This window comes from Puma concolor, chromosome B3 (assembly GCF_028749965.1).
Source record: "Puma concolor isolate L17-30 chromosome B3, mPumCon1.1.hap2, whole genome shotgun sequence".
Classification (NCBI taxonomy): domain Eukaryota; kingdom Metazoa; phylum Chordata; class Mammalia; order Carnivora; family Felidae; genus Puma; species Puma concolor.
Window position 1 is genome coordinate 63,314,864 of NC_141672.1, and position 18,348 is coordinate 63,333,211.

The 18,348-nt window shown below is 36.7% G+C and overlaps 1 long non-coding RNA gene across 1 annotated transcript in view; it reads right to left on the minus strand.

Moving 5' to 3' along the window:
• Positions 1-569: 569 nt before the first annotated feature.
• The window catches only part of LOC147580007 (uncharacterized), a 36,085-nt gene continuing 18,306 nt past the window's right edge, over positions 570-18,348 (minus strand). The window contains exon 3 of the long non-coding RNA XR_015251865.1: positions 570-1,423. This is a non-coding gene — a long non-coding RNA (uncharacterized LOC147580007). The remainder of the gene's footprint in view (positions 1,424-18,348) is intronic.

Below are 18,348 nucleotides of genomic sequence, written 5' to 3' on the forward strand. Positions count from 1 at the left end.
GAGAAAACTATTAAAATACCTTTGCATTCAGCATTGTTGGATTTCAAATGGTCTTAGTTACTGAGGCACTTGTTCTAACATGTAAGAGTTTAACCTCTCAGCCACAAAGCTAATCAACCATGAAACTCATTATATTCCACATAGAGAATACAGTATAGCCCTTGTCGATCACCTTAGAATTTATAGCCAGAAGATATGAACTGCCCATCCTACCCCAACTTGTCAGACACTATAAAGTTCAGATGGTATTTTCCCCAATGGTAACTATACCATGCAAACTGCAATTTTAACCTTCTTGTACAGGCAACAGTGTTTACATTTTTGTCTATGTTAACTCTTCAACTCTTCAGTAGAAGGGCATAAATTTAGAAAGAAAACCACCAGAAAATTGGCAATCCCTCCACAGTTGCCTCACAACATTAACTATTAGACAAGATGAATATTATAGTTTCTTTCTGCCTGACACATGAAAGTGACTATTAAACCAATGATAAACATGCATTCCCTAGTAGCTACAGAGAGATTTTCCAGATGACTGCAATGAATTATCCGCTAGATGTATGAAGTGCAAAAAGCTGGATGCAAAACAATGCATACGAATCTACTGACATAAAAACTATGGAAATGTATACATTTCCATTTATAAGGACACACATCAAACACTTGGGCTGGGAAACAGTACTTTTGCTTTGCCAGGAATATTTGAATTTTTAACAAATTAAATGGATTAATATATTACTTGCATTAAAATGAAAACAATTTATAACATTTAGAACTAAAACTTCAGACACAGCCAAGACTTAATAATTCACACATATTCTGCTTTGCTTTGGAAGGATTATGTTTAGTCATTACATTCTCTGTGGCATATTTTACTGAAAAGGCATCAAGAACTTAGTCTAAAGTCAAAGGAAATTTGTGAGCATGCTGTTGCTCTACAGTACCTAAAATACTATAGCAGACCACCTAGCATTAAATCAGGCATGCCACAGATACTGGATGGATACATGAACAATAGATGGAGGAACAGATAGATGGATAAAGCAATAATAATAAGACTTCTTGAATTTACCGTTCATCTTGGTTGACTGATAAGAGAAACATGCAAACCTTTTGGGATGGTAGTTCCTTTGAGCAATTTTGATTGTGCAGTAGGTTTAGAATTGCTCATTTTTACAGTGCCTCTAACTGCATTTGAAAGAGAATTTCTCATCCTGTTCACTGATAGCTTTTCAAGGTTTGATATGTTTCAGGAGTCACAAACCACTAAGCAAATTTTCAAGAGTTTTCAAAGGCAGTAAGCCCTATAAAAACTCTATTTGCCTCACCAAATGTGAAACTTCATCCCGTGAGTTCTTCTACTGCTCCAAATCACTAGTTTCATTATCTTCTGGTACCAGATATTCAAAGATTCTATTAATTTCTACAAAAATCAAAAAGGAAAAATAAATAGGAAATACTTGTCTAATTATTTCATTATACTTAAGGGACAGGTAATCAGTAAAGTACCTATAACATTTCAAGTTTTCTTTAAATAATTGTGGTAACTGTCTTTCTTTTTGACTCATTCTTAAATTTAAATAAATGCTTTTTGAGATTAGAAGCAAGGGATTGGTTTATTTATGTATGATTTTATTGTGATAAGAACACTTAACATAAGACCTACCCTCTTAAACAGATTTTTTAAGTGTTTAATACAGTATTGTAAATTATAAACACAGAACTCTAGAATTTACTCATCTTGCATGACTAAAACTTTATACTTTTTTTTTTAATGTTTGTTTAGTTTTGAGGTGGTGGGAGGGGCAGAGAGAGAGGGAGACAGAGGATCCAAAGTTAGGCTCTGTGCTGTCAGCAAAGAGCCTGTTGCGGGGCTCAAACTCACGAACCATGAGATCAAGACCTGAGCAGAAGTCAGACGCTTATCCGACTGAGCCATCCAGGCACCCCTACAACTTTATACCTGTTGATTAGCAGTTCCCCATTTCCACCCACCTTCCCCCCAGTTCCTGGAAACCACCATTCAATTCTCTGCTTCTATGAGTTTGACTATTTTAGATGACTTACATAAGTAGAATCATGGTTACATGATTCAATCAAGTCAAGAAACACAAGTGTTCTGTGACTGGCTTATTGTACTTAGTACAATACCCTCAAGGTTCATCCAAGTTGTCATATATTGCAGGATTTCTTTCTTTCCTTTTATTTTTTGTTAACTCTCAATCTGTTGTAATTATGTTATGCTGGGGGTAAATAAATGAAGGTAATGGTCAAAATGGAAATAATCACATGCATTCACACACACACACACACACACACACACACACACACACACACAACTGTTGAGTCACTTAAAGAGGTAGTAGAGACAGAAAGACCACAGGACTTCAGAAAAACATGTAGTTTGTTCTATATTCTAACATTGGGGCGGGATAGCTGTGCTTGATGTAGTGGAGTGTGTACATAAAAAAGATACTACCCTTTGACTACCTTCTCCAAGCATCACATAGTCTTGCTTTTTCACTGCTTCCTCCACTGTCCTTTCATCATGGTCTTAACATAGTCTTATGAACTATTCCATCTGCTCTCTACTCCCTTCACTTCCAGCCATGCTGCTTTTGACTTGGTATCCCAGAGAATATTCCTTCACTAGCTGTGTGATCTTGGAGTAGTCAGTGATCCACTGTGGCTCCTTACGTGTAAAATAAAAGTATCAGCCTGGATAGACCAAGGTTACTTCCAGTTCTTTTTTTTTTTTTTCTTTTTCTTTCTTTGTGTGTGTGTGTGTGTATTTGTGTGTGTGTTTTATTTATTTTTGAGAGAGAGACAGACCATGAGCGAGAAAGGGGCAGAGAGACAGGGAGACACAGAATCTGAAGCAGGCTCCAGGCTCTGAGCTGTCAGCACAGAGCCTGATGTGGGGTTCAAACTCACGAATCATGAGATCACGACCTGAGCCGAAGTCAGACGCTTAACTGACTGAGCCACCCAGGTGCCCCTTTCCAGTTCTACCATTTGATATTTTCATGTCTTTTATAGAATTATTTCAGATGTAAATATCAAGGCTTATCACCCTTTAATGTCCTATCTCTTATCTTGCTGCTGTTCTCTCTTATCAATAATACTGGCAGATCTCAGACTGTTCTCACAAACCCTGTCTCAACAATTCAGATGTTTCTGAGTGTCTAGTGATGATTGAATCCAATCAGGAAAACATGCCAATGGCTCATGGTCACAAGAATTAAAAGATAACATATGTGGGCATGCTATAACACATACTGATAAATGTTTACATTAGTAACATCAGCACTAAAATGATAACAGTAACCAAGGGTTGGTAGACATTACGTAGACTCAAGATTGGGTGAATTCATCTTTAAGATAGCTTTAATTAATAGACCTTTAAGCCCTGTGAGTCTATGACTACCAATACATTGCTCTAGTAATAGAGTGAGATAACTGGGACTAGTCCCACATTCTGGTCAAAGTAAGATGCGATGTCACCTGAAGAAATGACTTGTCCTATGATATCAATTTCATCAACATTAAATACCAATACTATGAAAATATCATCTTCCAGTTGTTTATATTCTGAACATATTGTCTGATGACTACTGGCAGCAATGCAGAACTGCTGAGCAATTTAGTTAAAGGAGTGGGGACATAGAGTATAATGGAGAAAGGTACAGATTAAGGTAACCAGTGTTTTTTAATTATCCATCTAGATGTGAAAACTAAGAGTCAATAAATCTTCAAGTGTCCAAGTAAGGATAGTTGTTTTTAAACATACTCCTAATTTTAACCCATGTAAAGCCTTTTACTGAAATTTTCTAATTTAGCATGATGAAAAGAATGACTAGCTTTAAATTTTTTTTTAATCTTTATTTAATTTTGAGAGAGAGACAGAGACAGAGTGTGAACAGGGGAGGAACAGAGAGAGAGAGGGAGACACAGAATCCAAAGCAGGCTCCAGACTACCAGCCGTCAGCACAGAGCCCAACACAGGGCTTGAACTCATGAACTGTGAGATAGTGACCTTAGCCGAAGTTGGACATTTAACTGGCTGAGCCACCCGGGCGCCCCAAGAATGACTAGCTTTTAAAGTGCACTTGAATGGCAAATTCCCTTTATAAAATAACATGTGAATGCAAGCTCAGTTTAAGACTGCAACTTTGAAATTGTCTAAAATATTTTCTACCAATGAACAATAAAATTCATTCATAACTATTTATATTCCTCTTTTCAAATAAATGCTTTAACCTTAGTATTTTTATAGCTCCTTCCTTTTACATCCTCACAAATAAAATCTCTTAGTTCCAGACAGACATTTAGTAAAAATATAATTCATCTCGCCTATCTCACTCTATCTATATGGCCTCTAAGTCTTACAAGTATAGGTAGAAATTGTCCATAGAAAATTGTTCTTGTCTATAGTTTTCTGGAAATTTCCGTGTTCAATTAACCACAGTTTAAGTTAATCAGAACATCTAGGAAATGAACACTGGTGAGACTGAATGAGGCAGAAAATTTGATTGTGTTATACATGAAATTCAGCTATTCAGTGAAATTCTCCAATTGTGGTAATTCCACTGTCCTGATTACAATTATTTCATCTATGTGGTGCATATATATTTTAATCTTCTCCTGACACTGTCTGTTTTTGTAAATGAATTTGTCTTCCCAGCTATTCACAAATACATTTGCATTATTGAGGTCATGTCTGACTATAGGGCTTGGTTCCATGATTTAAATAATATTTAATCTTAGCTCCTAGGATTATTTTTGCATTAGATGATAATTGATTGGAATCCACTGGCAAATAATAAAGATATCATTTTCTGTTAATGAGTTTGACAAAGGAGGATTCATATCCTTATATTTTTAAAAGAAAAATTTCTTGACCTTGAATACATTGATAAAACTCCTGATATCATTAAACATTCATAACAGAATATTAGATTTCACAGGTTTTAGTCAAAAGTCCCTCTAGGTATGGGCAGAATTCCTCTAAAATCAGAGCCCAAATAGGATTTCAGCCTATGTGGCCTTATCTTTTGGAAGTTAGCCCATTCCGGTTATATTTTACGTCTAGATTTCCCTTCCCTCCTTCTATCCTTTCTTCCTGCTGCTCTCCCTGCCTTCTTTCTTTCCTCCCTTCTTCCTTCCTTTCCTAGCACCTTTTTTCCTTTGTTCTTCCTTCCTTTCTTTCTACACTGGGTGTCAAAACTGCTTTTTCCACTTTTCACTGTTGAGGCTGGATTCCATAAGGAAAAGTTACCAAAAAAAAAGCTGAAAACTCTAACTTGATCAGAAAAGCAAGAAATATATGGGGGGCAAGTGACATATTCTTTAATGTCCCCTTCTAATTCCTCCCCACTTAGGCTTATTTTTATTTTATATTTCAATCAATTTATACAACAAAACCTAAGACAAGCACTTATGCTTTAGAGGTTTTAAACTTGTTTCATTTTTCAATTCTTAAGCAGCTATTTATGTAAAGATTGTTAAATTTTTCTTCAAAAAGAAAAAAATTCCAGGGGCGCCTGGGTGGCGCAGTCGGTTAAGCATCCGACTTCAGCCAGGTCACGATCTCGCGGTCCGTGAGTTCGAGCCCCGCGTCAGGCTCTGGGCTGATGGCTCGGAGCCTGGAGCCTGTTTCCGATTCTGTGTCTCCCTCTCTCTCTGCCCCTCCCCCGTTCATGCTCTGTCTCTCTCTGTCCCAAAAATAAATAAAAAACGTTGAAAAAAAATTAAAAAAAAAAAAGAAAAGAATTCCATCATTCATAATTTACTGAAATTTTGCTAAGTTTAAAAATATTTCTGTTGGAGAACTGATGTGGTCTTGAATCAGTACCTAGATGTTCCCAGTACCGGTCCAAACTCCATTACTGATTGACAGCATGGTCTTAGAAATGATGTAATTTCTTTATTAGCATTTTGGCTAAAGTAGGGATAGTGATAACATCCTAACAAAAAAAAAGGTGATTTGTTATAAATGGACTGTGTAGGAATACAAATTGCTTTCACTGACAGTTTGGTCATACAATTCAATAACCAAGCCCTGAATGATACTGCCATAGCCCAGGGATTCCAAGTCTATTGTGAAGTTGTGTAGGGGACAAAGAGAGGAAGAGATTTTCAATCAAGCAAATCTAACAATAAGATCTGGCAGACTTGGGCACCTGAGTGGCTCAGTGGGTTAAGCGTCAGACTTCAGCTCAGGTCATGATCTTGCAGTCCATGAGTTCGAGACCTGCGTCAGGCTCTGTGCTGACAGATCGGAGCCTGGAGCCTGCTTCACATTCTGTGTCTCCCTCTCTCTGCCCTTCTCTGTGCCCTTCTCTGTCTCTGCTCTCTCTCTCAAAAATGAATAAACATTAAAAAAAAAAAAGATCTGTCAGGGTCAACTGTGCAGATGGGTTGAATATGGACTTCTTTAATTATTAATATATTGTTTATTCCTGTGTCATCTAAGGACAATGGGTCTATTCGGATTGTCTCATGCTACAAATGACTGCAATTTAAAGACTAATGATACATAAAAAAATAATATTAGGAGAGCCACTCATGAACTCCTGGGGAGTTGAGGTAACAACCAGATACTTATACATCTAAAGTAGTTTGTATATCATCATCTGATTAGGTTTTCTTGATAAAGGAAAGTTTTTACTGTGTAATCCCAAATTGTTATAAAGGATTCTCTCTTCTATTTCGTATCTTTTCCGTTGATTCACACTGGGTGTATAGATAGATAAGTAGGAAAAATATTTCTTAGTCATATAATTACCTTGGAGCTCCAACAATATAATTGTAAACTCCAGAATCTTTAATGATAAGGTAATTACATCCTTTGGTCATTTAATCTTCACCTCTTACAGAGTTCTTGCAAGAATTTGTACCTTTTTTCTGAGGGGGAAATTTGTGCCATGAAAATTCACCTTAAGTGGGATAAAGCACTGGTGGAGAGCACGATATTCGTTAAGGCACTTGTTTCTTATTTATATGATGTAAGAGATTCTTATGTAAAGGAAGGTGTTACAGGTAAAATGATTTCGTTTGCTGACTCACTTTATTGAGCCTTATTGAGCTAAACAATCAAATGACAACCACAAATGTTGAAATTAGACATTTGACCGGTTTATGAGACATTTCTACCTGGGTATCCCAAAGGCGCCCAATCCCGACATGTTTCAAACTAAGCCTACGTACACATACACAGTCAGCGAAACCTGCTATTCTTCTTGCACTCCTGATTTCAGCTAACTGTACCAACTTCCTCTCTAACCACACTACCTTAGTTCAGGCCCTCTTCACATCTCACCTGGCTATTGCTAATGACTCCTGATCCTTCATTCTTACCTCTTACTAATCCAACCCGCACACTGCTCCTAAGGCAATCTTTATTTTGAGTAACATTTAATAAGATTTTCTTTTACCTGGGTATCTGCTTTGAGAAGTACCTGGTCAAGATCTTAGTCCATTTTAAAAAGTGGGCTTTTTCTTTTTGACTTGTAGGAGTTCCTCTCATAATCTGAATGTAAGTCTTGGGTACCGGAGTTCTTCATGCTGGATATTAATCTTTGTACTGCCAAAACTATTAGTACTGTGAATACCTTTTCCTACTCTGAGTTGTATTTTCACCATCTCAAAGATGTCCACTGATGAAAAGAAGTTTTAAATTTTAATGAAGTCCAATTTATCCACCTTTTCCTTTATAATTAGTGCTTTTTTTGGACCTGTATAAGAATACCTGTCTGCCTCAAGTGATGAAGATACATTTATATGTGATTACTACAGAAGTTCCATTACTTTACTTTTCATATTTAGTTCTAAATTCTATGTAGAAGGCTTTGGGTTTTCACTCTTTGGATGTGAAAAGTTTGGAAGTCATCACTCCTGTCCTCACAGCAAGAAGAAACCTGAACAAACAAAAAATCAGTAACTCTCCTTAGATTCGTAAGAAAGTTCTGGTCACAGAGCAAACCATTTCCTCAAAAACTGGAGACAGGCAAATACAGAAATTCACCACTTATCAGGAGCAGAAGCTACTGTCTGAAGCCAGCACCCATAGGGATGCTTAAATTGTAATTCACAAGTTGCTGGACACTCAGTATGAACTAGCTTGAAAGTTAAAAACATCAGAGGGCCCAGCCTTAGGGAGACTCCAATACTTTCATAAGTTTTACCTTCAAGAGACCCATCAGGTTGTCATAGTGAGTGAGAAAAATCGCCTCTTGCTTCCAGCACGGAGAGGAGGAAAAGTAATCTTTTTGAAATATACACAGGGGGAAGTTATCAATTTTGAAATGTGCCTACAGCATTCAATTTCTCTTTCTAGTCTCTGTAATAAAGCCAGCTCCCAAGGGAAACTACTTTGCAAAAGCCTTATTTTACCAGGGCAAGGACAATTAGCCAATGCAACCCTCGGCTAGTCTCTCAGTCTCACATAGGGGGGGTGGGGAGCAGGGAGGAACCCCAAGAAACTGTTCTGAAAGTCACAGCCCAGGGACTCTTGCCAAAATACATAAATATATATGTATAATTTATATAAGAGTGTGTGTGTGTGTGTGTGTGTGTGTGTACACACAGTTATGAGATAACAGAGCATTTTCCCTTCCTGATATCTTACCATCATATCAACAGAGCTCCAGGATAAATAACAAAGGATTACAACTAAGACAGCTGCAAGACACAGACTATTTAAGAAGTTACTAGGAAAACCCAAATACACAGAGGAAACAAAAACAAGATACTAGAAGAACCTGAAGCCTCTGATACCTGAAGCCATAGTCTAACTTCTAGCCAGATAAACAAAATTTCATACTAAAGACCTATATACCACAGTTCCTCTTGCCCAGTCAATACATTCTGTCTGGCTTTCAACAAAAAATCAAAAGGCATACTAATGGGAAAAAAAATCATAGTTTGAATAGACACAAAAAACTTTGCAGCAGACTCAGAGTTGACATGATTTTAGAATTATCAGGCTAGTATTTAAAATAACTATGATTGGGGCGCCTGGGTGGCGCAGTCGGTTAAGCGTCCGACTTCAGCCAGGTCACGATCTCGCGGTCCGTGAGTTCGAGCCCCGCGTCAGGCTCTGGGCTGATGGCTCGGAACCTGGAGCCTGTTTCCGATTCTGTGTCTCCCTCTCTCTCTGCCCCTCCCCCGTTCATGCTCTGTCTCTCTCTGTCCCAAAAATAAATAAAAAACGTTGAAAAAAAAAATTAAAAAAAAAAAACAACTATGATTAGTATGTTAAGAGCTCTAACAGGAAAAGTGAACAACATGCAAGAATTTACAGATAATGTAAGCAGAGAAATAGAAACTCTAAGAAAAAATTTAAAAAAATACATGGAGACAAGTGAAAATGAAAACACAACGGTCCAAAATCTCTGGGATGAAGCAAAAGCTATTCTTGGAGGGAACATTATTGCAATATAGGTCTACCTCAGGAAGAAAGAAAAATCTCAAATAAACAACCTAACCCTTCCACCTAACAGAGCTAGAAAAAGAACCAACAAAGTCCAAAAAACACCAGTTATTAATATAAATTCTGGAAAATGTTCCATGTACACTTTGAAAGAATGTGTATTCCACTGCCTTTTGATGAAATGTTCTAAATATATCTGTTAGGTCTACCTGGCCCAATGTGTCATTCAAAAACAGTTTCCTTGTTAATATTCCATCTGGATGATATATCCACTGATGAAAGTGGGGTGTTAAAGTCCCCAACTATTATTGTATCACTATCAATTTCTTCCTTTATGTTTGTTAATAGTTGCTTTATGTATTTGGGTGCTTCCATGTTGGGTGAATAAACATTTACAATTGTTACATCTTCTTTTTGGACTGTTAAGCTTACAATTATATAGTGTCCTTCTATCTCCTATTATGGTCTTTGTTTTAAACTCTATTTTGTTCTATGTAAGTACTGCTACCCCAGATTTCTTTTTGCATTCATTTGCATGATAGATGTATCTCTATCCCCTCACTTTCAATCTGCAGGTGTCTTTAGGTCTAAAATGAGTCTCTTGTAGGCAACATACAGTCGGGTCTTGCTTTTATATCCATTCAGTCGCCCTATGTCTGTCTGTCTGTCTGCCTGTCTATTTATTTATTTATTTATTTATTTATTTATTTATTTATTTATTTGAGAGAGACAGGCAGAGAAAGAGAGGGAGAGAGAGAAAGGATCCTAAGCAGACTCTGCATTGTCAGTATGGAGACTGACACAAGGCTCAAACTCACAAACTGTGAGATCATGACCTGAGCAGAAATCAAGAGTCAGATGCTTAACAAACAGAGCCACCCAGGTGCCCCACCTTATGTCTTTTGATTGGAGTGTTTAGTCTATTTACATTCAAAGTAATTATTGGTAGGCATTTACTTCTTGCCATTTTGTTACTTGGTTTACAATTGATTTTGTAGTTCTTCTCTGTTCCTTTCTACTCCTGTTCTCTTTCATGGTTTGCTGGCTTTCTTTAGTGATATATCTGGATTTTTTTCTCTTTATTTTTTTATATCAATTATAGGTTTTTTATTTGTGGTTACTATGAGGTTTATATATAATCCTAAGCATATAGCAGTCTATGAATACAATCCCATTAACAGCTGCACCAAAAAGAATAAAATCCCTAATAATAAACCTAACCAGGGAAGAGAAAGATCTGAACTCTGAAAACCATAAAACACTGATGAAAGAAACTGAATATGACACAAACAGGTGGAAATATATTCCATGTTAACAGATTGGAAAAACCAATATTATATCCATACTACCCAAAGCAATCCATATATTTAATGCAATCTCTATCAAAACACCAAAAGCATTTTTCACAGAACTAGAACAAACAATCCTAAAATTTGTATGGAACCACAGAAGACCATAAATAGCAAAACAAACTTAAAGAACAAACCTGGAAGTATCACAATCTCAGATTTTAAGAAATATTACAAAGCTATAGTAATCAAAACAGTATGGTACTGGCACAAAAATAGACACACAAATCAATAGAGAGCCCTAAATAAACACAGGACTATATGGTCAGTTAATCTACAACAAAGGAGGCAAGTGTATACAATGGGAAAAAGACAGTCTTATTAAGAAATGGTGCCAGACATGAAAAGATGTTCAGTGTCGCTCCTTATCAGGGAAATACAAATCAAAACCACACTCAGGTATCACCTCACGCCAGTCAGAGTGGCCAAAATGAACAAATCAGGAGACTATAGATGCTGGAGAGGATGTGGAGAAACGGGAACCCTCTTGCACTGTTGGTGGGAATGCAAATTGGCGCAGCCGCTCTGGAAAGCAGTGTGGAGGTTCCTCAGAAAATTAAAAATAGACCTACCCTATGACCCAGCAATAGCACTGCTAGGAATTTATCCAAGGGATACAGGAGTACTGATGCATAGGGGCACTTGTACCCCAATGTTCATAGCAGCACTCTCAACAATAGCCAAATTATGGAAAGAGCCTAAATGTCCATCAACTGATGAATGGATAAAGAAACTGTGGTTTATATACACAATGGAATACTACGTGGCAATGAGAAAAAAAGAAATATGGCCCTTTGTAGCAACGTGGATGGAACTGAAGAGTGTGATGCTAAGTGAAATAAGCCATACAGAGAAAGACAGATACCATATGGTTTCACTCTTATGTGGATCCTGAGAAACTTAACAGGAACCCATGGGGGAGGGGGAGGAAAAAAGAAAAAAAAAAAAAAAAAGAGGTTAGAGTGGAAGAGAGCCAAAGCATAAGAGACTGTTAAAAACTGAGAACAAACTGAGGGTTGATGGGGGGTGAGATGGAGGAGAGGGTGGGTGATGGGTATTGAGGAGGGCACCTTTTGGGATGAGCACTGGGTGTTGTATGGAAACCAATTTGACAATAAATTTCATATATTAAAAAAAATAATAATAAAAAAAAATGGTGCCAGAAAAAATGTCAGCTACATGCAAAAGAATGAAACTGGACCACTTTCTTTTTTTTTTTTTTTTTAATGTTTTTTTGTTTTTGTTTTTGTTTTTTTTTTTTTTTTGAGAGAGAGAAAGAGAGAGACTGACCAGAGGAGGGACAGAAAGATGGGGAGAGAGAGAAACTTAAGCAGGCTCCATGCTCAGCACGGAGTCCAACGCGGGTCTCAATCTCATGACCCTGAGATCATGATGTGAGCCAAAATCAAGACTCAGATGCTTAACTGGATACTTAACCGACTGAGTCACCCAGGTGCCCCTGGACCACTTTCTTACACCATACGTAAAAATAAACTCAAAATGGATTAAGGACATAATGTGAGACCTGAAAACATAAAATTCCTAGAAGAAAACATAGGCAGTAATCTTGACATCAGTCTTAGAAACATATTTCAGGGCCTCTGGGTGGCTTAGTTCGTTGAGCATCTGGCTCTTGATTTTTGGTCAGGTCATGGTCTCAAGGTTTGTGAGATCGAGCCCTGCATCGGGCTCTGTGCTGACAGCATGTACGTAGCCTTCCGGGAATTCTGTCTCTCTCCCTCTCTCTGCCCACCCCCTGGAGGTCTCTCTCACTCTCTCTCCCAAAATAGATAAACATTTTTTAAAAAAGAAAGAAACGTTTTTCTACACATGTCGCCTTTGGCAAAAGAAACAAAAGCAAAATTAAACTATTGGGAATAAATCAAAATAAAAAGCTTTTGCATAGTGAAGGGAACCATCAACAAAGCAAAAGCCCACGGAATGGAAGAAGATATTTGCAAATGATATATCCAATAAGGGGTTAATATACAAAACATATAAAGAACTTATACAACCCAATAGCAAACACAAAATAATCCAATTTAAAAATGGGCAGAACAGACCTTTTCCCAAAGAAGACATACAGATGGTCAACAGACACATAAAAAAGATGTTCGACATCACTCATCACCAGGGAAATGCAAATCAAAACTACAATGAGATATCACTTCACACCTCTCAGAATGGCTAACATCAAAAACACAAGAGATAAAAAGTGTTGGTGAGAATGTGGAGAAGAGAGAACCTTCATTCACTGTTGGGGGGAATGCAAACTGGTGTAGCCACTGTGGAAAACAGTATGAAGGTTCTTCAAAGAATTAAAAATGGAATTACCATATGATCCAGCAATTATACCACTGGGTATTTATTCAAAGAAAATGATAACACTGATTTGAAAAGATATATGCACCTCTATGCTTAGTGTAGCACTATTCCCAATAGATATTGAAGCAACCCAAATGTTCATTGGTAGATGAATGGACAAAGAAGATGTGGTATATGTATATGTATAACATATACACAATATTACTCAGCCATAAAAAGAATGAAATCTTGCCGTTTGCAACACCACAGGATGGATCTAGAGTGAATAATGCTGAGTGAAATAAGTCAGAGAAAGACAAACACCATATGATTTCATTGTGGAATTTAAGAAACAAAACAAATGAACAAATTAAAAACAAACAAACAAAAGAGACTCCTAAGTAGAGTACAAACTGGTGGTTGCCAGAGGGGAGATGGGGCGGCGGTGACGGATGAAACAGGTGAAGGGGATTAAGGGTACACTTATTGTGATGAGCACTGAGTAATGTGCAGAATTTTGAATCACTATATTGTATACCTGAAATGAATATAACATTGCATGATAATTATACTAGAATTTAAAAAATAAATAAAAATTTAAAAATAATCAGTGGTTGCCAGAGATTCATGGAATGGGATGGGAGGGATTAATAGATGAAGCACAAGGGTACTTTAGGGCAGTGAAACCAGTCTGTACGATTATGTAATGATGGATATATGACTTTATGTACAAAACTCACAGAACTGTACAGCATCAAAAGAACCCTAATGTAAACTGTGAACTTTAGTTTTAAAAAATATCTCCGGGGCGCCTGGGTGGCGCAGTCGGTTGAGCGTCCGACTTCAGCCAGGTCACGATCTCGCGGTCCGTGAGTTCGAGCCCCGCGTCAGGCTCTGGGTTGATGGCTCAGAGCCTGGAGCCTGTTTCCGATTCTGTGTCTCCCTCTCTCTCTGCCCCTCCCCCGTTCATGCTCTGTCTCTCTCTGTCCCAAAAATGAATAAACGTTGAAAAAAAAAAAATTAAAAAAAAAAAAAAAAATATCTCCATATTGGTTGACCAACTGTTAAAACTAGGAGAAGCTGTGAGCAGAGAAGAGGGAGTATATGAGAATTCTCTACACTGTCTATTTTTCTGTAAAATGCAGAAAACTAAAATATGAAACACTATTCTAAGATATAAAATCTGTTAATCTTTTAAAAGATCTACATAGAATTGATTTGTGCATATATTCTGAATTAGACATCATGACTATATATATATCCATATATATATGAATATATGGATATATACACATATAGAATATGTACTTATATTCTATACACACATGGCATATATACATATATACATGTATATATTCCATATACATTGATATTAAATTTACTCAGCAATGGGGTGCCTGGGTGGCTCAGTCAGTTAAGCATCTGACTTCAGCTCAGGTCATGATCTTGTGCTTCGTGGGTTTGAGCCCTGAGATGGGCTCTGTGCTGACAGCTCAGAGCCTGGAGCCTGCTTTGGATTCTGTGTCTCCCTCTCTCTGCCCCTCCCCGACTCCTCACACCCTCTCTCTCTCTTTCTCTCAAAAATAAACATTTTTTTAAAAATTAAAAAAAAATTTACTCAGCAGTAAGAAATATTTAACATGAAACAACTGACAAGTGTCATCTCTTTCTTATTCTGTACTCTTTATTCTATTTCATGTTTTGTTTACTCTTTAATGATTTTGGAGGTGTTGATATCAAAATAATGCTGAGGACATAAAATAATTAGAAAGAACTCTCTCACATCCTATTCTTTAGAAGAAATGCAAGATTTATCTTATTTTTTCCTTAAATATTTGGAAAAATTGACCCTCTAGGCCTGTAGGTTCTTTGTGGAAAGCTTTTCAATTTTCAATTTCCTTAGAAGTGTTTCCTAAAAGCCTTCTTTTCTTAGATGTTCAATGTTAAACAATGTTTAAATTTATTAAATAAAGAGAAATAAACAACGTTTATTTAACATTAAATTTAAATTCAATGTTTAAATGTTAAACATTCAATATTTATTCATTTCCTTTTGTAATCACTACCAACCCACACCCTCACCTCCAGGTCACCAATAACCATTGATCTTTTTTTAAAATTTTTTTTTCAACGTTTTTTATTTATTTTTGGGACAGAGAGAGACAGAGCATGAACGGGGGAGGGGCAGAGAGAGAGGGAGACACAGAATCGGAAACAGGCTCCAGGTTCCGAGCCATCAGTCCAGAGCCTGACGCGGGGCTCGAACTCACGGACCGCGAGATCGTGACCTGGCTGAAGTCGGACGCTCAACCGACTGCGCCACCCAGGCGCCCCACCATTGATCTTATTTCTGCTATTATTGATTATTTTTGTTCATGTTAGAATTTTCTAGAGGAGCAATCATGCAATATATACTATGTTATGTCTGGCTTTGTTCTTTCAGCATGTTTTTGGAGCTCATCCATGTTGTTTCATGTATCAGTAGTTTGGTTTTTTAAATTGTTCAGTAGGATTACATTACATGAATATTCCATATTTAATTTGTTCTGGGTTGTTTCCAGGTTTTGGCTATTATGCTATTATAATAAAGTGGCTATCATCGTTTGTGTACAAGTCTTTGTGAGAACATATACTCATTCCTTTTGGGTAAATACCTATAAATGGATTTGCTGAGTTGTACACTAAAAGAATGTCTAACTATATATTAAACTGCCAAACTATTTTTTAAGGTGGTTGTGCGATTTTACATTCCCAAGAGCAATGTATGAAAGTTTCATATTTACACCAAGACTTGCTCCTGCCAATCTTTTAAATTTTAGACATTCTAGTAGGTGTGTAGTGATAGTTCATTGTGATTTTAATTTGCATATCCTTAATGACTAATGGTTTTGAACATCTTTTCCTGTGTTTTTTGGTCATTCACATACCTTCTCTTATGAACTGTCTAAAACTTTGCTTAATTTTTGGGAACCTCGGTGGCTCAGTCAGTTAAGCATCTGACTTTGGCTCAAGTCATGATCTTGAGGTTCATGAGCTTGAGCCTTGCATTGGGCTCTGTGCTGACAGCTCAGAGCCTGGAGCCTGCTTCAGAGTCCATGTCTTCTTTTCTCTCTGCCCCTCCCTCGCTCATGCTCTCTCTCAAAAATAAACATTAAAATTTTTTTCTTAAATTTTTGCTTGATTTTTATTGGGTTTTTTGTTTTTATTGAGTTATGCAGTTCTTAATACATCTTGAATACAAGACCTTTGTTAGTTATATGCATAGCAAATAATTTGACAATCTGTAGTTTGCCTTTTCATTTCCTTAACAGTGTTGGTAAAAAATTTTGAAAAAATTTTGAAGACCAATTTATTAATTTCTTCTTGTATGTATTTTGTATTCTATCTAAGAAATCTTTGGCTACCCCAAAACATGAAGACATTCTTCCATGTTTTCTTCTCAAAGGTCTACAATTTCATATCTGATGTTTAGGTCCATTTTTAGATAATTTTGCATATGAAATGAGTTAAGGGTCAAGATTTGTTTTTTCTCCACCTGGATATTCTGTTTCTAGCCCCATTTACTGGAAAAAACTGTCCTGTCCCAAATTGAATTACCTTGCCACCTTCATCAAACAGCAGTGGACCATACATGTATAAGTCAATTTCTAACTCCCTACTCTATCCTTAATCTATATTCTATCTTTACACAAATTCCATTCTGTCTTGTTTACTGCAGCTTCATAGAAAGTCTTGAAATTGGATATTGTAAGTCCTTCAACTTTGTTCTTAATTTTCAAAATCATATGGCTATTCCAGATCCTCTGCATTTCCACACACATTGTAGAATCAGTCTGTCAATTTCCATGGAAAGGACTGCTGGAATTTTCATTAGAATTGTATTGGAAATATCAATCTATTTAAGAAGGACTGAGATCTTACAAATATTGATTTTTCTAATCCACGAAAATGGTGTACCTATTTATTTAGGACTTCTTTAATTAATGTCTTTTCTGTGTACAGGTCTTTCACATATTTTGTTAAATTTATTTCTAAGTCTTTCATATTGTTTGATGCTCTTGTAAATTATTTTAAAAATATTATTTTCCACTGTGGGGTGTGTGTGTGTGTGTATGCATCACACGTATTACATATGTAAGTATTATGTATGCCTATCTACCTATTTATACACACACACATGCAGTTTTTGTAAACTGACTTTGCATTCTCTGTTTTGCTAAAGACAATCATTAGTTTTAGTTTTTTTGTAATTCTTATAATTGATCCATACATAACGATGTCTGTTGAGAATTCTTGTCTCTATGTTCATGAAGGTTATTGGTCTATAATTTTCTTTCCTTATGAGGTCTCTGGTTTTGGTATTAGGATGATGCTAATCTCATAAAATGAGTTAGGAAGTGTTCCCTCTTCTTTTTTCTAGAAGAGATTGTGTAGAATTAGCATTACTTCCTCCATAAAGGCTTGGTAGAATACTCTGAAGAGCTAACTGAGCCAGTCAGAATTTGAACATCTCCCAAGCCTATGTGAGCAATGGGAATTATTCAGTTTACAACATCCTGGTAGTTCTTTACCCTGCCCCGTAGAGTTTTACTTTATTCAAGCTCAGTTTAGCATTCAGCAACACACTTAAGAACCAGACATCTGGAACTATTTATTTGCACACTTCCCTTCTCCCTGATATACTCTGCCCCACCCATTCCAGCTGCTTTATTAGCTGGAATCTTGGTCTCCCAGTTGGGATCTCTGCGCTCTGTTCTGTTTGCCGTTTCCTAAGCTGCAATCTGGAAAGGTTCTCCAGTCAGAGAGCAGGGTGATCATGGGGTTCATCTTGTTTGTATTTCTTCACTCCAGGATCACAGTATTGTGCTATCCGTAGCTCAATGTCTAAACATAGCAGCATCATAAATTATACTCAATTTCCTAGTTGCTTATTTATGGCAGGAGGACAAGTCTAGCATCAGCTATTCTCTATGGCTAAACTCCTATTATTTTTTAAATGTCTTTAGAATTTGTTGAGATATTCCTCATATTGGTATTTAATACTTTCTTTTTTCATGATGATTTTGCTAAGGATTTGTCACTTTTATTAGTGTTTTCTAAGAACTAACTTCTGGTTTTACTGATTTTCTGTAAAATGTTCCATTACGTTCTATTCTTGTCTTTATCATCTCTTCCTTCTCTTTTCTAGATTTAATTTGCTGTCTCTTTCAAACTTCTTGGGATGGGTACATAGATCATGGATTTTCAGATCTTCTTTTCTAA